Raw genomic sequence first — 22,222 nt, 5'->3', positions numbered from 1 at the left:
ATAGTGCTTCCCAAATTTTAGGACACATTTGAATCAGAGGAGAGTAGCGTATGAGTTTTTTTTAAAACTCCAATACCCAGTTTCATACCATACAATTAAATCAGAATCTCTGGGCATGGGTCAGGCACTGGCGTTTTATACTGATCACCAAGTGATTCCAAGTGCAGCAAATTGGGACCTACTTACTACCCTAAAGCTTTCCCACTTTATAGGCATTTAATTTATATTTAATCTTCTCAGTTACCCTATGAAGGATCCCCATTTCACAGATGAGGAAATTGAGGTTCAGAAAGGCTCAATAAGTTGCCAGAGTCTCAGAGCTGTTAACTAGTGAATCTAGAGTTTGAATATCAGCAGATTAATTTCAGAGTCTGCACATTGAACTTCTATACAATACTGTTTCTCTGGGCTATTTTCCCTGGATCCGGTGACATTCCAACAAATCTGATATGACAACCCCACATCCACTCACTGAAAATCTACTAGGTACCTACTATGTAAATCTCAGTTTTAGGTATAGTGTGTGACTCTAGGTAGATTCAAGGAAATATGGTTAACTCTTGATAATTTGCGGGGCCTTCTGGATAGCCATAGGTTGGTTGTTGCATTATTTATGTTAAAGCTTAATAAGCAAAAGGCTACCAGAGACAAGACTATAGTTGTACAAAGTCAAATGTATTGGACTGTCAAATACAATTGGACAAAGTCGATATGCATTGAGGAAATGCCTTCCAGAGGAACCGTAGGGTACCACTCTTGAAAAGAGGAGGAGGAGGGAACATCTTTTGAAGGATGCTGAGGAGGATCTAAGGAAGCAGGGATGATTTCTGGATTGATTGCAGTTTCTGAGATGGGATCAGGAGAAGAGGGGTTGAGTAAGAATTGGGTACTGTCATGAGGCAAGGGTGGCTTAGTAATTGGTATTCTTAGTAATACAAGAGAATAACAAAGTGGGTCTGAGCCATCACTGGCAAGACAGTATCAATAGTAGTAGTCACTCAAAGAAGATGGAGGTCATTATGGCATTTTACAGGCGCTATGTAACCTTGGGAGAAACTGTGTTCCTTTGTCTGTTCTCCCAGCCTAGTGAATGGCAGGGCTGTTTTTCCTTAGTCCAAGCTGATTTTTCTCTCTTTCAGTCCCAAGCAAGTTTTGACTCTTGAGATTTTGGCCTTTTTTTCAGAGGGGATGGGCCTGAGGGGGGAAAAAGTTGACATTCATATCTACCACAAATAGTTTTGCTGCTTTTCACCTGAGTTGGTATATTATCTAATGAGAGAGCGCATGTAAAACTGGCAAATTCTGAAAAAGGCTTGTATTTCAGTTAGTACTACTGTATCAATGCCAATTTCACAGGTTTTGACAAGGTACTGTGGCTGTGTAAAGTAACATAATACAATGTATCAAAACATTGGGGGAAACTCATTGAAGGATACCTGGGAACCCTCTGTACTATTTCCACAATTTCTCAAAGTTTAAAACAGTTATAGAAGGTGTGTAGCAGAAGAACAGGTTTCTGTTGATCATCTTAGTAAGACATTTTAAGACTTTATTCTCTTCCCCCCAAATAATCCAAAATTGGTTGTATCAACGTCCTGTTGTATGTCACTGAATTGGAATAGGGTACCCAGCAGTGATGTCAGTCAACATTCATGTCTACCAGGTACAGATAACAGTGGGTTATAAACATCAGAACAGTTTGTGCTTCAACAGAGATGTTATTTGAGTAGGATTTGGAAATACACATTAAATATCACCATGTAGGGAAAGAAGGGACTCCCTGGTGGCTCAGCTGGTAAAGAATCCACCTGCAATGCGGGAGACTCGGGTTTGATCCCTGAGTGGGGAACCCACTGGAGTGGGCAATTCTTGTCTGGAAAATTCCGTGGACAAAGGAGCCTGGCGAGCTATAGTCCACGGGGCTGCAAAGAGTCAGACACGACTGAGCGACTAACACACACACGCACGCAGGGAAAAGAGAGAGAAAGCTATGATAGGCAAAGGGAAGAGCAGGAGGAAAGGCACAGAAGTATGAAAGTCAAGGCATATCAGGGAAACAGATATTGGTTTGGTGAAGCTGACGCTTGGAATATAAGGGAGGACAGGTGGGAGAAGAACCTGGAAAAGATGGGTTGGAACTGGAGTGTAACTGTCTGGGTGTAATTCTCCTCTTTCTGAAATCTAAGACTTTGGATTTTCCTTGGTATACTTACTACACCTCTCTTGTATCCTAGTTACTTGGATTTGTATTTTTTCTCCCCAACTAGATCCCAAGTTCCATGAGGAGACAGTCCAAGTTTAGTTCAACTGTGTAGTATCTGTAGTACCTAACTGTGTGCCCTGTCCTTAGTAGGTGCTAATAAAATTAGATTTGCATGTAGAATGTGTCACAGAGATGCAGTTGATAGTCCCCCTCATGAACATCTGGAGCCCTAAGATAATGTAGAGAGAGGTGTTGACCTCCAGGTAAATGAAAGCATCAGGAAGAGAAGCACATAACTCATCGTCCTCAAGCTCCCTTTGTGTCTGGCTTTGGTGAGCAGATATGGCCACACCCTGCCATCTTTGACACATGCCCTCCATTGACCTTTGATGAAGCCCTGATGGTATCTTTTGAAGAGAGGTAATACACCTTGCCCATATCAGTTTAATATTCCACTCACACTGCCCTCTGTTCAGCTGCTCTGCATGCTTGCAGAGATAGGCTTCACCCTTCCACCACCTGTTCGTCAGGTCACTGAATTTATAGTAGATAGAATGGTTTAGGTGGGAACTTGCCAATGGTAGGTGAGGAGCTCCTCAAGGAGATTTTTTCCCAGGATTGGGCAGATGTACATTGTCTGAGGGGATCTCCACTATGCCTATTGATGATTTTTTTTTCCCTTAACCTCCCAAGAGAAATATTCTACTGCTCACCACTTTGCTACTGCTCACAAGGGAAGGTTGAATGTGGGGACAGGGCCACTTCTGTTCCTGACAACCTCATTATGTGGTTATCAAGAGCAGACACTGCCCAGGTTGTCACGACAACCAGCAATGATTCAAAGCTTCCCTGAAAGGTCTGTATCTCTGGCAAATAATCATCCTTTAGCTCTCAGCAGAGGCTGAACTGAGCAGCCAATCACAGGTGAGCTGAGAAAGCATGACATCATAGTCCACATAGTCGAGCCAGTCCACACACACACACACACACACACACACACAACAAGATTTGGTTTTCTGTTTCTCCCCTTGGTTCTTTGTCCCCTAGATTTTGTCCTCCACTTTCTCATTCTCTCTTTTCCCCGAGTACAATGGAAAGAGCAATGAAACCAACTTTTCAGATTCAGTTTACTCTGCGGTTTGACTTAGGTTTGGATGGCAGTGTGGGGAAGGAACGTATAATGTGATCCACTTAGGAACAAAATCAAACAGAGCAACAGCTCAATTAAATCATGTGGTTTGATATGTAGGACCATGGAAGTGGGGCTAATTAAAACCAAGTCAGAGGAGAGGAACTTCCTAATTCTCATATTAATTCATCCACATCCACCTGCATTTAATTGTCTTCTGCTTTTCCTTCACTAACTCCCTGGTGGAGGGGAGGAGGGCAGAGGCTGTGGGCTTCTGAAAGCTTGTAGATTGTACAGGGCAGGTCTTTAACTGATGCTAATTATAGTGAGGTAAGGTGAGGAGAAATACCCCCAAGTCCCAAGGTCCTGCCATACAGGGAGTATATGTAAATGGGGACTCATCAAGTCTATTAAGGAGGCATGTAGCTCTACAACCTGTTAAAACCACTCCTGTTCTATTAGCCATTGGATTTCCCTGGTGGCTCAGTGATAAAGAACTCGCCTGCCAATGCAGGAGACACGGGTTCGATCCCTGGGTTGGGAAGATCCCCTGGAGGAAGGTATGGCAACCCACTCCAGTATTCTTGTTTGGAGAATTCCATGGACAGAACAGCCTATCAGGCTACAGTCCATGGGTTCGCAAAAGAGTCAGACACAACTTATTAAAAAGCAATGACAACTCCATACAAGAGTCCAGGGAAATAGGCAGGACAAGTTTCACAATGGAGAAATCTCAAGCTGAGAGAAATTTGTCTTTACCAAGGTATCCTGGCCACAGGTTAGACTAGAATCTGGACCTCTTGATGCCCTGTTGAGAACTCTTAAGACCCACACAAATGGTGTTTTCCTAGCCATGAGCTTCCCGTTTTCCCCAGCCTCTGGTTTTAAGCAGTGTCGGATGAGACCTCTGCTCAACAGGCTACCCAGCATGTTTCCTCCTACAGGACAGCTGGAGCCCCTAATGATTGGAGTGGAAGGCGGGAAAGTTGGGAAGGAGCCCAGTAGGGCCTGACTACAGTGATGGCAATAGGCTAGAATGAACAGGCCCAGATGAAAGAGGAGTGGGCAGAAAGCTCCCAGACAATGCCTTGTGCACTAGCTGCCAAGCTAGGTTCTTTTGTATTCAGAGCAGTAGGTTTTTTGTGTTCCGCACCCCCCCGCCCCCGCCAAGTATAGTTGCTATAGCAAAAACTGTGAAGACCAAGAGCCACAGAGACCCAGAGTTGACCACCAGGAATAATTTCTGGCTTTGGGACTTGAGGCAGGGGTGGAGAGGAAGCCAGAAAATCCAGGCTGCTTTTGTTCAGTGGGTTGTACATTTCTGCCCAGCCTCCAGTGCCTGCCCAGGTATGGCTCAGCTCAGCCTGGAACATCAGAGCCTTTATTGCCAGGCCTGAACCGTTGACCTGGCATTCAGAAACCTTTTAGGATAGTAGGGGTGCTTTTGTTTCTTTTGATTTTTCTTAATCTGAAGTAAGCTATATTTCCCCCTTTTAATGTTTCTTACATACAAAATACTGTGTATTGTAAAAAATGCAGAAGCATATAAAGAAAACACCATTCCCCCACAACACACACACACACACACACACACACACACACCCATGTGTCTTCCTTCCCACCCTTTTATTTCCCAGAGTTAACTCTATTAGCAGTTTGTTATGTATGTGCTCAGTTGCTTCAGTTGAGTCCAACTCTTTGTGACTCTATGGACTGCAGCCCACCAGGCTCTTCTGTCATGGAATTCTCCAGGCAAGAATACTGGAGTGGGTTTACCATGCCCTCCTCTAGGGGATCTTCCCAACCCAGGGATCGAACCCGCATCTCTTGCATCTTCTGCATTGGCAGGCAGGCATCTCCTGACCCGGGAGTGGATTCTTTACTGCTGAGCCACTGGAGAAGCTTGGTTTGGTGTGTATAATTCCAACTTAAACACATGAACACTCTTTTTTAAACAAAAATAAAATAATAGTACAAGTTCTACAACTTGTTTTTTTACTCAATAATGTGTCAAGGTGTATTTTTACTTCCATACAGAGGTATCAACTTGATTATGTTTTGCTGATATATAATATTCCACAACATGTATATACTGTGATTTCTTTAACAGTTCCCTTAAAGAATCAGTTCAATTCAGTTCAGTTCAGTCGCTCAGTCGTGTCCGACTCTGCAACCCCATGAATTGCAGCACGCCAGGCCTCCTTGTCCATCACCAACTCCTGGAGTTCACCCAAACTCTTGTAAATCGAGTCGGTGATGCCATCCAGCCATCTCATCCTCTGTCGTCCCCTTCTCCTCCTGCCCCCAATCCCTCCCTTTATGTAAAATTTTTTCATTCTCTCGTAAGACTCAGCACTGAACATACTTCAACACATTTTGGCATGTTTTTATGAGTATATCTATGGGCAAATTCCTTGAGTTGAAATTGCTTGATCAAGTAGCTTATGCAGTAAAATTTTCCTAAGTATTGCCAACTTCCCCTCCAAAAGGCTGTGCCATATGACACTGCATCAGTGGTATATGAGAGTGAGCAATGTTCCCTTTGGGCTTCCCTGGTGGTTCCGTGGTAAAGAAGCCCCCTGACAATGCAGGAGACCCAGGTTCAATCCCTGAGTTGGGAAGATCCCCTGGAGAAGGAAATGGCAACTCACTCCAGGATTCTTGCCTGGGAAATCCCATGGACAGAGGAGCCTGGTGGACTACATACAGTTTATGGGGTTGTGAAAGAGTCAGACATGACTTAGTGACTAAACAACAACAACAATAATGTTCCCTTTAGTTGGGATTTGGCTGAGACAGTTTGAAGATACTCAGTTTATGTCTGTTGCTACAAGCCCTATCCCAGAGCCTCTCACTTCTCATGCGAGTCAAAGGGCTGGTCGGGTTGGTGGGAACCAAAGGAAAAATACAATTGAAGTTGCCATGTAGGGTGGTAGAAAGAACAGAACTGACAGTGGGAAACCTGGTTTCTAGGACCATCTCTCTGAGGCATTGAACAGAGAGACTGATCTTACTTTCAACCCTTGGATCACCATTCACTCATCTGTGAAATGCACGTCATAATAATTGCCACAGTACACTGTTGTCATTGTTGTAAGGATGCACATGAGGAGATATGAAATGGTATGTAACCTAGGAGGCAGGATGCACATGCCAAGAGGTTATTATGGTAATGTTGTTGTATCCTTAAATCAATGAGCTTGGGGGAAGGGAGCAGGGGGGAGTGACAGTTGATGAACACATGAAATCTTCTAAGACATTTCAGTTTCCCTGCAAGGTTCCATGCAGTTATCCTATATTCCTGGAGAACAAACCCCAACAGCAGTGAAGACTGCTTTGTGGTATCAAGAATGATACAGAAAAAAAAAAAAAAAAAAAGAATGATATTGGTTATCACCCTTTCACCACAAGACTGAAATCTTTCATGTTGATTCTGGCTCCTAAGTCCAGTCCTTTTTCTATGACACCACTATGTTTTAATTTGTCAAGCACCTAATAGGATTTTGGCCCTGTGCTAGTTTCTGTCATCACCAGAGAGAGAAGAAACACATGCATGAAACATTTAAATAACCATGTGTGGTGATGGCATAAATAGCTCTGAGTTATAGCTGAGGAATATGGGAGGATTAGGGTGAAATCAAGTACCTTTTAATTACAGTTTAAATCAATAGCCTAGAAGACCCAAGTTAAATCATTAGCCAGGAAAATCCAGTTATATCTTTTTATTATTTAAATGTGTTCTTATTATTTAAAATAACCCAAAGAAGTGCATTTTACAAATCAGAGATGTAGCATTTAGTAAATGACATTCATTTATATCAGTGATATTTAGATTACTTTTACCATGATGTAAAAACCAAAATCAATGTGATGGGCTCCTCTTTTTTAACCCCAAAGTTAATTAAAAAGATATCTGTGAGATCATTGGAAGCAGAACCATCCTGATTTAAACCTATTAATCAAGGATTTCAGGAGGAGGGTAATGGGAGTTTTTGCATTAGAAGACAATAACCACGCTGAAAACAAAAGCTATTTAAAAATGCCCGATTAAAGAAAATCAAGCTGATATACTCAGATTTTTTTTTTGAAGCCAATATATATTTTAACAAAATCAGTAATACCACACATCATATTAGAAAAAGCATGGGCTTTGTATTCAGATCTATATATAAATGCCAGCTCTGCAAAATTCATGTAATACTCATGTATGCATAAATATATTTTTTAATTAAGAAAAATAAAAAGTAAAATGCAAAGTGATCCTTAAAGTTGAGGAGTATGTGGTTTAATTAGTCTTTGCCTCCTTCTTTCCTGCTCTGTCATAGACTTGAAGGGTCAATGTTATTCTCTTTTCAATTCCCAGTATCATCACAATTTAAAAGGAATTAGTCCATGGGGTGGGAGGTGGGAGGGAGGTTTAAGAGGGGGGGGGACATGTGTATACCTATGGCTGATTCATGTTGATGTTTGGCAGAAACCAACCTAACATTGTAAAGCAATTATCCTCCAATTAAAAGTAAAAGGAAGTTGATACCCACCAATAAAATAAAATAAAATGAATTAGTCCAAAGAGTCATCCCAGTCTCCAGGTTCCTCAGATGTTGTCTCTGGTGAGTCTAGGGGCCTGGTGTGTGACTCTTCCTAAAAGGACCCTTGCAGATATATTAGTTCATTCTTGACTTTGAAGCTTCTTTTGTTGACTTCATGCTGAAATAATTGCTGGATGTTACGTAAATGTTGAGAAAATTGGATAAAAGTGCACTGGGGAGGGTCAGACCCATCTTGACCATTTAAGTATGTGAAGACACACATCTTTATAAAAAGAAGTTTGAAAGTGAAGAGGAAAAATCACCCATAATTCTACTTCTTTAACCCAACTATAATCATTTTATGTTCATCTCTGATTTTGTTTTTTGCTGGTATATTTTGCATCATTATAATTTGAATGTACTTATTATTTTGCACTTTTGGTCATTTTTGATAACAGCTTACTAGCTTATTGCTGGGATTTACTCTAATTTACAAAACCTAGCTAAATTACTCTAATTGACATAATCTAATGTACATAATCTAGAGAAGATAGATTTTGGAGTAACAAAACATGGTATTTGAAGTTAGATTTTAGAAGGCTTCTGACATTGGTAAAATTTTGAACTTTTTCTTAAAGACAAGCAATGCCATGAAGTGTTTCAGTGAAAGGATGGACAGAGACAGCCACATCTTAACGATTGTTAGTATAATCACACACACACACACACACACACACACACACACACACACACACACGGGATTCCAGTTCTTGGGGTCTCAAAGAGTGCAACACAACTGAAGCGACTTAGCACAGCACAGCACATGTACACCTATATATTTGAAGTGGATTAATAGTTCTCTTTTTGTATAATGATTTTTTTTAATGTGTGTTTCATGTGTAGAAGGGTGTTTTTCCTATCTAGATTGTCATCTCTTTGCACCCACTACCATATCTGCCTCTCAGGTTACTGTGGATTCAGGAGACTCCCATCAGTGTGACCTGCTTGCCTGACAGGTGGTGTCCCAAATCCAAAGCATTTCCCCCCAGTAAAGAGTGATTGTGTAGCTGCACAGACTTCCTCCCTGAAAATGTACCTGAAATCCCAGTCTTCCTGCGGGGGGCAGTTGAAGAAGCTATACTCAATAACGCCCCTCCTCTCCCACCGTCAGGTGCACCTCTTTCTCTACGGCCCCACCTCTGTCTAGACAACCCTGACAGTGTAGAAGTTTCCATCTCCTTTTCCTTTCCCTCTCCCTGTTCCCTCCCCTTCATTTTTTTTTTTTTTTTCCCTCCCAGGCGCTTCCTGCCTGGAAACAAAAGATTGGTCCCCAGTAGCCCACTCAGGGTGATTTTAGTTTTCTGCTCCCTCTCTGATTGGCCTCCGCGCGGTGCAGAGCCCGGGTGACGTCATAGCGGAGCAGGGCGAGGGAGCGGTTGCCGAGCAGGGCTCGACCGCGGACAGGCAGCTGTGGGCAGCGGACAGTCTGGGGTCTCGTGCGGGGGGCTCCAGCTTTCCCCTGCCCGGAACGAGTGTGCAGGAGCGGGAGGAGAGCCGGGGGAGGGGGGTGGGGAGCGGGCCGAGCCCGAGCTGCGGCTGCGGCCGCGGGGCTGCAGCGCCCCAGCCCCGCCAGCCAACCCCAGCGCTCAGAGGGAGAGGCAAGGTCTGGACGGGGTGGCTGGACCAGTGGCAGGTAAATCCCACGATGGATGGTACCCGGCTCGCTCTGGGGAAGGGGGTGGCAGCTGGGCTCTGCTTTTAGGCGGCCGGGCCGATTTTCTACCCGCTCGGACCCTCCTCCCACTGTCGCGGAGCCCTGGCCTCGAGTCCCCTACGTTGCCTCCCCCGGAGCCCTGACACCCGGCGCGCACCGTGCACGATCCCGGCTCGAGATCGCGGACAAGTGGGTGTGTCGGGGCCATTCCCGGATGACCAGGGCCCCTTCGCTGGGTCAAGTCCTAGACTCGCTTGCTGGGGCCTGGGCCGCTTGAGGCAAAATCAGCCCCCAGAGCTACGTCAGGGTGTAGGTCTTATACCATCTTCCCGCCTCCCTCCCCAGACACTGGAGCAGCGCTCCCCCCCGCCGCCGCCCCCAAAAGGGGAGGGGGTGTGGCCGCGGCCCGGCAAGTCCGGGGGAGGAGGAACAGCCAGACAGAAGCACAGAGAAAAAGTGACGATTTTCTTAAATGGATGCCTCTCCCCCTTTCTTTTTCTTCATCCCCCTCCCCTTTTTTGGTGGGGTGGAGGAGGACAATCAGAGCAGACCTCCTTTCTTCTCCTGTGGTGACTAGAATGATGCAATAATGTCCCTAGAAAGCCCAGGGTCCCTCAGTTGGCTTCTGTCTTTGTCTGGGGAGCAGGGTCACCAGGTCCACTGCCCCCGTTCCCAGTCCCCCTCAGCTTGCCGGGCCCTTGCCCTCAGTTTGCGAACTGGCTTTGCCAAGATACCTGCCATACTTTGGGAGGGGGGAACTTGGGCCTTTCTGATTCTTGTTCTGGCAGGCTCTCCGTCCCCAGGTGGTGGTGGAGGGGTGGGGTGGGGGAGCTGAGGGAGGGCGGTGCCTGAAGGGAGGGAGCCAGAGGCCCCACTTGTTTTGTTTTGTTTTGTTTTTTGGTCCCACCTTCCAGAATCTAGTGCCAGACTCTGGACTTGAGGGTTCTGGGCTGTGGTCTGTAGAAGCCAAGGAGAGAAGGGTGAGTGGCTTGGCTTTGGGAAGTATGAAGGGGGCGGCTGCAGTGCTATTTTTAAGAACTGGTTTTCAGCAGGGAAGCCTTTAGCCATGTTAGTCTTGCTCCCCCCATGGTTTTGCAGACTCAAATCCAGGCCAACTGTATGGCTGTCTGAGGTGTTGGAACAGAAGGAGGTCCATTCCTGTTGGTGACAACACTGTGGCCCTGTTCTGGGATGACCGAGGTATAAAGGTCAGTGCGGTTTTCACTGGGCCATCTGCAAAGTTATAATTGGGCAGGTCTGCAATTTGGTTCTTGAGGCCTCTCAAGACACCTTTGGGCAAAGGGGCTTAATATGGTAATAGACGATTAACAGGCCCAGGTTTGTATAGAGTCATGTCAGCCTCTGTTTCTTGATACAGATATCATACCCTCCTCCCCCATGAAAGAGGCAAAATAGCCAGAGACTGGGACAACGCGGGTAAAAGCTGACAGCTGCGAGATCTCGAGGGCAGGAGGACCTTGGGATGTCAAGGAGCAGGCCCTCCAAGCCTCCAGGCAGGAGAGTGGGCCTTGTAGGAGAGACCTAACAGAAAAAGGGGGTTCGCCTGTGATAGGGGTACAGGCATGGGGCCACAACATCCTAAGGACGTTCCAAGTAGCTGACTAGCTGACCATTCCCACAGGTAGCAGATTTTGAGAGTTGGAGGCGGAAATGGAGTATAGAGCAAGCCAGCTTGCTGAGGTCTTTGAGGGGAGGGGAGCAGACAGATGTGAGGAGAGAGGGAATTGAGGAATAACTGCAGGGCTTGGGAGGTGCTACTCCCATCAGAGACTGTTATTACAAGGTCAGAGGCTGAGCTACTGTGAAGTCAAAGTGGGTAGCCAAGGCAAAAAAAAAAAAAAAAAACCAAATCAGGTCTAGAAATCAGATAGAGTAGGTGGGTAAGGTCAGTGGAGTAGGTAGGAATAAAACCACAGAGAGAAAGAAGAAAAAGGCAGCGTTTTCCCAGGAGCCCAAAGGCCCTGATTTCCTTGGTGAACTAGAGGAAATTTTGCTGCTGAGGCACCTGTGGCTTAGCCCAGACTTAGGGGGACAATTTCTGCATAGCTGGGGAATCAGTAGCATTCCTACTCAGGTAAGCTGCCTTCAGGAGCCGGTAGCTTTGGTCGGTCGAGGGAAGAAGTTTGATGATGAGCAGGGTACTCTCTACAACTGGCTCTTCCTCCTGGGTAAGGAGAAGGGAGTGGAGGGCCAGGGCCTCAGAAGGGACTGAGGGAGCTTCTAACCTGGCCTAGACGGTAGGTTGACTGATTGTACATGGGGTGGGCCAGGGCTGGGCCTGGGGCCCTGCTTGGGGGATGGGGGTATGTATCCGTCCATGCTCAAAAAGAAAGTCCTCCTTCCCAAGGGCCCATGTGCAGGCCAGGGATGGCGAAAACCACTGCCCTAGAAGGTAAGTGAAGCTGCTGAGGCATCTAGAGTTCAGCTTAAGCTCCCCTGTTGTTCCCCCCAACCTCACCACCTGCTGGAGGCCAGGCGGTTGCCTCTACGGGGACCGGGGTTGGAGGGGAGAGGGGCGCGGAACTCGGCTGCCAGCGCGGCACTAGGCACTACTCGGCTTCTCCAGCAGGGGGCGGGCAAGGGCAAGACTTCAGGCACCAGGACCCGAGTCCTCCATTTCAGGTGTGAAGCCTGAGCCTCCGAACAAGTGACAGGCTGGCATATATTTCAAATCTGCTTTAGGGGTACCAGATGAACCTTCGGGTCTAGCAGTCTGTTTCCACTTCCTCTCAGAATGTGTTGCTTCCTCTCATGCCCCGCCTGCTTGTGAAGGTATTTGCATTTACCTCCATGGACTTCCCTTGTGGCTCAGCTGGTAAAGAATCCGCCTGCAATGCGGGAGACTTGGGTTTGATCCCTGGGTTGGGAAGATCCCCTGAAGAAGGTAATGGCTAACCACCCCTGTATTCTGGGCTGGAGAATTCCATGGACTGTATAGTCCATGGGATTGCAGAGTCACACACGACTGAGGGACTTTTCACTTTCCACGGTGATTACTGGAGTCACTAATATAGCCTAACCCGGAGTTTAATTGGAAATGTTAATCAGTGCAATGGATCCGTGTCTGGTTTGTACAGTTGGTCAGTTATCTGCAGGTTTGGGCAATCTGCACGGCACCCAGGGGGATGTGAGGAAGGGCAAGATGGCAGAGCCACAGCTGGCTGTGCTGGCAGGAAGCTTAATGAAGGAAGTAGAGCTCGAAGGCTGGAAAGAGAGGAACAGGTTTCTGGTGGGGAATAGAAACCAAGATAAGGCCTGGGTGCCTGATCACTGAAGTGATATAGGACAATCTTGGAGACCACACAGTGGAGATGGAGGCCAGGGTTTTGCCCTGAGGTGGGGAGGGTCCTGGATTTGGAGAAGGAAGGGTTTTTTTGGTAGTTGTTTTGTCTTCTGTCCGTGGCATGTGGCATGGGGGATCTTAATTTCCCGACCAGGGATTGAACTTGTGCCCCTGCACTGGAAGGTGAAGTCATAACCACTAGACCACCAGGAAAGTCCGAAGAAGGAAGTTTTAAAGGGAAAAACAGCTGGAGTGGAACCAACCATGGGAGTCCAAAAGTCAGTGTTCTGGTCTGAGAGTTTCTTCCCCTTCTCTGGGCCTCAAGTTTCCTTGTCTTTCAAATGACCGGGGTGAATTAGGTGGTTCCTAAGATGGTAGTAACATTTTAGGAAGTGGGTCCATTTGTTCCTGGTAATGAAAAAAATTTCGCTCAAGGAGAGGCCCTTCCCCTCAATTTACCCCTTTTAAATCATACTTTTGGGCATTCCTCTAATTTAGAGGAAGACAGTACAAAACAAGTCCACAACCACTACACACATTTCATCTCTCTCAGCAGTGTGGCCTTACTTTTATTTAAAATGAATGGGAAGGGGGTCGGATGGGGGGAGATGCCCACGTGTAGAATCTCCCCCTATAACCAAGACCCTGATGGCTCAGATGGTAAAGAACATGCCTGCAATGCAGGAGACTGTGTCTGATCCTGGGTCAGTAAGATCCCCTGGAGAAGGAAATGGCTACTTACTCCAATATTTTTGCCTGAAGAATTCCATGGACAGAGGAGCCTGGTGGGCTACAGTCTATGGGGTTGCAAAGAGCTGGACACAACTGAGCGACTAACACTTTTTACTTTTCACTTCAACCAAGCCCCTAAAACGCGCTATGGGGAATTTCACCCAGATCTTATACCCTGGGGTGGAGACAGATACCCAATAGTCGCTCTGACTCTTGGGGTGAAGGTGAAGGAAGGGCCTGGCTTAGGGTCTGTATCTTTTTCCTTCTGTCTTCCTCCATCCTGCTCTCTCTTTGAGCCAGGTGGACTTTTTGAATTTCTATACTTTTAAGACATTGCCCCTAACAATCAGCACAATTGCGCCCTCTAGTGACCTCAATGGGAATGCCTTTGACAGAGCTCCCCTTATACCTGGGGTGTCAGTGTTTAACCTGCTCTGCAACTACTCCCTGTGGAGAAGGGGTCCAATACTTCCAACAGCCCCGAGAAGAAACTTAGGCGGCTGCAGCTTCCTGCAGGCCCATCTGGGGTTGGGAGTTAAGAGAGGAAGCCATCCCACCCCCAGTGCCCAATTTCCTTCTTTGGGCCTGAAAAAGGTTCTGGAACATTCCCAGATATTTTCAGTGCTGGACCAGGCACCTACCATGGGGAGGGGGCGCTCTGTAGTAGAGAGAGTGGTTGTTCACAGATTCCCTCCCCCACCAAAGAGGTGTCAACCCTAATCCCCCGACAGATGGTGGCAGGAAGATGGCAGCAAGGCTGGGGTGTTGGTAGGCACACGGGGGCTCCACTGATCTCTACCTCTGCCTCCAGTAGGAGGCTGAGCCACAGGTGCACACACAAGCAGTATAAACACACAAGAAGATACACACAATGTGGCATAGACATATGATACACAATATAGATTAGACCCAGGCACCCCACAGCACAGAATAGATGGAATACACATGCAACACAGTACAGGCCCAGGGCACATATATAATATGGTACTGACCTGATATGCATATGCAATACGATATAAACACAACTACACACACACACACACACACACACACACACACACAGAGGACATGGTAGAGGCACACAAATATGAAGTGGTACTGGATGCAGTTCAGACATACCTGACCCCATTTGTGCTCACACACAGGACACCTCCACTCCCGACTTCCAACACTAACCTCCAGACGGGTGGGAGGAGTGTGACCACTAGGTGGAGCTCTGTGTCCTACTGTTGCTGTTGCTCCTGCATTGGCTCCAGCTGTGCAGTCAGCTCAAAGCAGGCTGCCCTGGAGTTAACAAGCGGCTGAAGGGAAGTGGAGGTCTGCCTAAGGAAAGCTCTTGATCCGGCACACAAACCTGGAGCTGCTTGGTTAGTACTGGCTGGTGCACTTGCCCCCTGCCCTCCTCCAGGTCCTCTAGTGTGCCTCCCCACTAGGGGATGGGCAGGGGACTTACTGCGGCCCTTCTTTTTGAGCCCTCTCAGGAGCTTTGGCAGCCCTCTCTCCTTCGCCCCCACCCCATGCCCTTGTAGGATGGTCTCATGCAGGGGGGGAGGGGCAGCATACGGCTCAGCAGCGCAGTGGGTTGGATTTGGAAAGACTGCCTGGAGTGTGCATGTGGGACGGGCCCAGGGAATGCTAGGGCCCCCAGGGGACAGACGTGCTTGGGAGGCTTGCCAGCAGCAACTGGCATTCCTGGGGGATGGCTTGGTCTTTTTATTCTAGAAGGGGGGAATTGGGAATGATGGGGCTTTTCCTGGCTCCCCGGGGCTTCAATTTTACTGTCTCTACCTTTAAAATACCCATCCATCCATCCATCCATCCATGTGTTCAGATTAGGACCCTCTGCGTGTGCTAGCTTGGATCTGACCCCGTTGGAAGTTAGCCCATAGGTGCTGCTCTTCTTTGAGGACAAAGACTGTGGAGAAGAGGCGGGCAGGGAAGGAAGGAGAAGGATTGCAGAGCTTGGGGTCCTGTCAAGGAAATATCAGTCTCCTCCTTGAGAGGCTCAAGTGACTGTGAGGAAAGGGAGGGGTTAAACGGACCCTGTCTTCTTTGTGGTTGGGCATGGAAACTTCTTGGGGGAAGCTAGGATAAATTGTGACCTCCTAAAAAGCTCTGGATGTATTCACCCAAAGAAATCTGGAGAAGACTAGGGAAGACATCCCTGTGGCAGAGATTAGAGGAAAGTTCCAAATAGGATTAGAGGCTGAGGCCCTCAGCAGCTCTGAGATGATAGAAAGTTAGGGAACCTCAAAGTGCTCTGCTCACCAACTCAGTGAGGGACATTTTTGAGAAGGAAATGGAAATGATGGTGGAGACTTGGAGGTTAAGGATGAAATAAGCTGAACAGCTGGGTCTTGAGGCAGCTCAGGTATCACCAGAGCCAAACCTGCATTTGCCATCATCTCATGGCTTCCTCCTGTCCACTGGATGATACCATCTCCTGTCAATATGCAAATATTTCACATCTGTCATATTTGACTGAGCGCTCTCAGCACTTACGCAAGCTGCTGAGGGTGGTCCACTCACTAGCAAGTAGATTCAGAGTGGTGAAATGATAGCCATTCTCAACTTGAAACTCCCAGTTCAGTGCCCTGTCTGGACTCTGATGTACAGGGGCTTTTTTATACTTCTTGACTCTGACTCTCTGCCTTCTTAAAGGATTTTCTGTAGTGTGTGTGTGTGTGTGTGTGTGTGATGTTTGGGGGAGATGGAGCAGGAGCAGGTGGGGAAAGAGGTTCCCACTCCCCCACAATGCTTTTCTTGGCAGGTTGCCCCCAAGAGAGAGCAGCTGAGTCCTTGCACCCTGTGACAGCTGCTGTTCCCAGCCCTGAGCCCATCGGAGGTCCTGCAGCAGTGGTGGTGTGAGGTGAGTCATGGATTCCAGGGCAGGAAGTTAGGGATCTCCGAATTCAGGTAAATGCCACCTTTCCACCAGAGCTCCTGCCATCAAAGACCCTACTTTCTGGGGACTTATACCACTGCCCTTGGTTTCCCATCTCTGATATGAAAATGACAGCTTTGACCTACATCCTGGAGTAGAAAAATAAGCTAACAGTCATTGTCAAGTCCTTTGCAAATGTCAAGCGCCATCTAGGAGCTTTAGTATAGAACAGGCACGCATCCCATCAAGCTGTCATTTCCTTTCCTCTTGCTTTCCTGATACTGAAGTGGCATTTCGGCCACGTGCGACAAATTCACCAATTCTTTCCTGTTATTTCTACCGCCCCATAACCTTCATGTTACCTTCCTATTCAAAGCGTACCCTTATCCTGGCCATCCCAGTTTCGGGGTCTGGAAGGCTTAACTTAAACTTTCCAGAACCTTCCCTCTGTCTTCCCACCCAGCCAGGGCGTGTGTCCTTCCCCAACTCTGCAACAACGCTGAGTCCATAGCATGTAGTGTAGCCCTTGTTGCTCTGCTGCCTTAACTAAGTCTTGCATGGTTTCTAGCATATTCCTCTTGGCAGGTAAACTAGACTGAAGCTCTTCAGGAGTAGTGACCAAATTTCACAGTTCCCTAGTCTCACTCAAGTGTCTGACAGTTCCCTACCAGCTTTTCCATTTGAGCCTCTCTCTCTTCCTGTCCACTTCTTTCAGATTTCTTGGCTTGCCTCTCTGATCATCTACCTGTGTCTTTTCCTCTCAGGTGGCCATGACAGCTTCTTCCTCTTTCGTCTCCTCCATCTGGCCTTCTGTTGCTATATGCTACAGTCTAGCTGTCTGTTTGTATCTTACTGTCCCTCTCTCTGTCTGGTCTTCTGTCTCTTTGTCAGTTGCAGAGATGTCTCTCATATTGCCCAAGGCAAAACCAGACAAGCAAAAGAGAAAGAAAATACCCCATGGGAAAAACAAACAAACTCAAATAAGAAACAAGGAATATGCAGTGCAGTTCTCTTTCACACTGAGCCTGTCCTGGGCCTCCAGGACAAAGGAGAACTGCAACTCAGTGGCAGGTGTTTCTGTGATGCCTTCTCATGGAGAGGGAAGCTCCAGACTTTTGGCCATGAAATTGAAGGTGTGAAATTACAGCCTTGTCGATACCGATGCATTCAGCTTTCCAGAGATGCCCTGGCAGGGGATCCTCTATAGAGCTGGAGCAACAGAAGGTAACTAGAACTGGCTAAAACAAGAGGCAAGCCCCTGGGTCTCTCCTGGGTGTTCAATGACAGCCACAATAATAACTTACATTTATTGAGTACCTACTGTTGCCAGCATTATGCTAGGCGTTTTTATTTGCATGAGACCGTTTGATCCTACAGTAACTCTGCAAGGTAGGTATTTTTTTTTTTTTTCTGATAGTTGCTGTTTTTGTTTCTGATTATAAAAGTGATACGAGCACAAGGTAGGTATTTTTATCATCTCTCTTACCCATGAGAAGATAGAGGTTGAGAGCAGCTAAGGCACGTGCATGTAACTCAACATATATTGTGATTTGGGGCAGGGGAGACACTTCCTGAAGTGTCTCTCAGCATCTTATTTTGGAGCCCTCCACTGTTCACATAGACACATGTGCATGCACACACAAAACATGCACACTCACACACTCTTGTACATTGACGTGATCATATTTACCTCCCTGGCTCACACTAACTGTTCACACCGGACACATTTATAGCAATGATCACCCTTAAGCCCTCACCCTCATACATGGTCATATTTCCAGACACACTATGTACTGGTACATTCCTACTGCCATGCACTGATACATACATTTATTTATTTTATTTTTAATTTAATATATTTGATGCACTGTATTTTAACTTTGTTTTTTTAATTTTTGGCCCACCACATGACATCTTAAGTCTCCGAGCAGGGACCAAACCAGTGCCCCCTGCAGTGGAAGCATAGAGTCCTAACCACTGGGCCGCCAGGGAAGTCCCCATAGTCATATTCACCTTTCCATACTGACACACACCCATGCTCACGTTCTCATACACTCACCCATTGATGTTCCTTCTTACTTTCTTACACTCCCAGTCATACCTACAGACTCACATCCACACAGATGATATAGTCACCCTTAACTCCCAAATAACTACACAATCACACACACTTTGTGTACGGATACAGGTTGACATTCCTCTGCCTGTTTCTCATGTAGTCCATACACACACTCAGTTTCATATACTGTGACACATTTGCACTGTCATCACTTTTCCTCCTTACAGTTACACGTTTACACGTCTCATAACTCACCGGGACACACACATGTGTATACATGCTCATATGTTCACATTTATACATGCTCACACCATAAACACAATCTCACCTATTTAAACTCTTGTTTTTGTACACTCTGGATTGCATTCTCTTCCACTCATGTACTCAGTGCTGACACAATCACTGTAACTCAGTCACATTTGCATGTAATCACACTTACACATGGCAACACTCATTTTGACAGATTCACAATAGTGCTAAATAGTGACCCACACTCTAATGTACACACCCATGTAAAACTTTCCCAAACTCTTATGTATACACATAGACTGATTTTTACCACATTGACACACTTTCTTACTTCACATGCACACATACATACACATTGTGGCACACTCAGTTGTGTTCATGATCACAACTGTCACCCCCCCCCCATTTGCCATTGTTCTCTTCTCAGCCTCAGCTAAAAGGAAGAGAGTTGCTCTTAGGCAGGTGCCAATGGGACTGGATCTTTCTAGCAGAAAGTAAGGAGATTTATGTCTAGGATTAAAAAGAAGCAACTCAAATCCTAGATCAAGTTTTACATCCTTTTGCCATAGATTCCTTTTGCAGAAATCATCTCTAATGGGCAGAACCTTAGCCAGTCCTTTCCAGAGAGGTTAGAATTTAGATGGTTTGTTTGTCTTTTCCAAGTTTATGGCTTAACTTGCCACTTCATTTCCCTCCCAAGGGGAGATGAAGGTGAGGCGTGCATTTCTTTAAGCACTGTTAGTGGTTTCCTATGCAAATGCAGGTGTCTGCTTTTATGTTTATGATCTGGAATTGCCTGCTGATTAGACACGTGGAAAGGGCAGTCATGCTTCCAAGCAGGTACCTCTCATCCAGCCAGGTCTGCTTTTCCCCTGTTTACTCTGAATCATGGTATTCAAGGAGGAGAAAGAGAAGGTTAATGAGCTAGCTGGATAATAAAATGCATTTCTATTGTGAGTGTGCATGTGCATATATAGACTCCACTGGAATTTCAACAGCTGTTAAAAGTCAAGTCAACAGAGGAAATTTCTCAGTAGGCGGGGGTAAAGACAAGCTGAAGAAACTTCCTTGCACTCCAGACAGACTGTAGATTTCCTTGCAGAGGGTGAGAAAAAAACCCAGGAGTGAACCAGTAGATCAGGAGCCTGGTGCCAGAGCTGTGAGCCACCCTAGTCCACACCAGCACCCTGTAGGAGTCTCCCTAGTCTGTGGCTGCCCCTGCTGGAGTCTCCCTGGAGGAAAAATAGTGCAAAATACGACTGTGCTACCATGTGATGTATTTTCTGGCACACCATAGGGAAGAGCCTGTACTCTGGAATAACAGCTCCCCCCAACCCTGCCATGAACACCCATCATTAGATTGAGAACGTCTTCAATAGTAGAGACCACATCACTTTACCTATTTTGGATTCTCAATGCCTGGCATAATGCCAGACTCAGAGCAGCTGCTTGTGAAACTCAGCTAAGAAACTAAAAGGGATGGGTGGGCAGCAGCATATTGTCAGGACAGATCCAGTGCCTCTGTCCCTCCACCCCAGAATTCCAATGGCATTACCAGCTCAGACTGAGAGTCCTCTGTGGACCTTACATAGTGGGGGAAATGCAAAGGGTGAAAGCCCCAGACTCTGCCTTTGATGTAATTTCCTTTGAATGAGAAAGATGAAGTCACCAACTTGAAACTGTAGTCCAGGCAGCAGTCTTGAAGTTTGGGGTTAGAGGAATTTTTATCATGTCATCCAGTGGTTTTTCAACATCCAAAGGCCTTGAAGGCCCATAAGTGGTTGGAAACAGCAGTCAGGATTAGGGAAGCCACTTCCCAAAGCAGACTGCCTCATAGATATCTTTCTTAAGCACAGGGAAGATGGTTCATCTTTATAGAAAATTGTGTAACAAAGCACTTTATCACTGGGCATAAGGCAGAGGAAGAAAAGTGAGCCTTTAGACCTTAATGGAAATCTTGTACTTAATTAAGATTTAGCCACCACCTCCTCCAGGAGACAGCTTTAGGGAAATTTCCTGGCAAATATATATTTGATCTATTCTGCCAATGTGCTGAGACTTAACTGAAAGCAAATTATAAAACTGACAGTACTGACTGAAATTTAGGAGGGGAAAAATGCACCTACCTGAATTCACTTCAATACAGTGAGGAGTGCTAAGTAAAGAGACCCACCCCTTGTATTTATATGGTATTTTATACTTCTCAAAATATCTAATAACCTGTTCATTCATTATGATAGAGGTGGTGTTGTTCATTGTTGTTCAGTCACTAAGGCGTGTCTGACTCTGTGACCCCATGAACTGTAGCACACCAGGCTTCCCTGTACTTCACTGTTTCCTGGAGTTTGCTCAAACTCATGTCCTTTGAGTCAGTGATGCCATCCAACCATCTCATCCTCTGTCATCCCCGTTTCCTCTTGCCCTCAGTCTTTCCCAGCATCAGGGTCTCTTCTAGTGAGTCCAGTTTTTGCAAGAAGCATTAGGAGCACCGACTCTGGAATTAGCTACCCCAGCTTCTGAATCCCAATTTGGCTACTTCCTACCATGTAACCTTGTTTGAGTCAACTACCTATGCTCCTCAAGTCTCAGTTTCCTCATCTGTAAAATGGGCATGACACTAATACCATCTACCTCATTGAGTTGTTAGGATGAAATGCAATGTCTTGCTCAACAAATGTTGAGCACAAAGTCAGTGCTCAACAAATGGTAGCTCTTACTGTCCTTACCACAACCCTTGGACTGTGGTGCTTTCAAAGGGGCAGAACCCTGAAGTAACAGAGAAACAGTATGGTTCTTTGCTGCCAAAGACCCGATTTTCACAGAACTTGTTGCCTGCTTTTCTTTAAGTTTTTATTTCTCTTAACCACAAGCTGGGTCAATGCTCATTCCCACTTAAGAAGAGTGAAAAAGAAAACCCATGAGCACTTCCTCAATTCCTGTGTCATTTTAGGACATCCTTATCTGGCCACTGTAGTGATGTTTCTTGTTCATTTCGATGTCCCCCCTCATCCTACAACATTTCCCTTGAAATCAGGAAGCCTTCAGTAATGTCACCTTCATTTGCTGGTATACCGAAACTTAGGGGAGGAGGAATGAAAAAGACTCCTTATGCTAGTGGAGCCCAAGATCTGGTCTCTAACCACAGGCACACCTCTGACCTTGATTCTAACGCTGAAATGCCTGCATTGTGGGCACTGGGTCTGCTCATTTCCAAGCTTTGTTCCAAAACATCACAATGGAAGCACAGTTCACCCATCTCAAAGCCCTAAGAGCTTTGTTGTCTATGCAAAAGCTGTGGTAACTGAGAACTCATCATTTCACATAAAACTGTAGTGTGATTGAGGAAGCATAAATAAGAGCATAGACTTTGGAGTCACACAGACATGAGATTGTATAGACTTTTTTCTATTATGGTTTAT

The 22,222-nt window shown here is 46.2% G+C and overlaps 1 protein-coding gene across 11 annotated transcripts in view; it reads left to right on the top strand.

The window, feature by feature from the left end:
• Window positions 1-22,222, top strand: part of PAK3 (p21 (RAC1) activated kinase 3) — a 429,164-nt gene that overhangs the window by 289,760 nt on the left and 117,182 nt on the right. For 3 of the 11 annotated variants that reach the window (XM_027535201.1, XM_027535199.1, XM_027535200.1), the window contains exons 1-4: window positions 9,288-9,554; window positions 10,490-10,555; window positions 10,674-10,783; window positions 16,382-16,480. The exons of 1 other annotated variant lie outside the window; for it this stretch is intronic. The gene's annotated coding sequence lies outside the window, so the exon portion shown is untranslated. Of the gene's footprint in view, window positions 1-9,285; window positions 9,555-10,489; window positions 10,556-10,673; window positions 10,784-14,879; window positions 14,979-16,381; window positions 16,481-22,222 lie in introns of those variants that run through there. 7 more of the 11 variants (XM_027535190.1, XM_027535191.1, XM_027535192.1 and 4 more) reach the window with 7 other exon arrangements.

The sequence above is a fragment of the Bos indicus x Bos taurus genome, chromosome X (assembly GCF_003369695.1).
Source record: "Bos indicus x Bos taurus breed Angus x Brahman F1 hybrid chromosome X, Bos_hybrid_MaternalHap_v2.0, whole genome shotgun sequence".
Taxonomy (NCBI): Eukaryota; Metazoa; Chordata; class Mammalia; order Artiodactyla; family Bovidae; genus Bos; species Bos indicus x Bos taurus.
The sequence above is the reverse complement of the archived record's forward strand: the minus strand, read 5'-3'. Positions and strand labels throughout refer to the sequence as shown.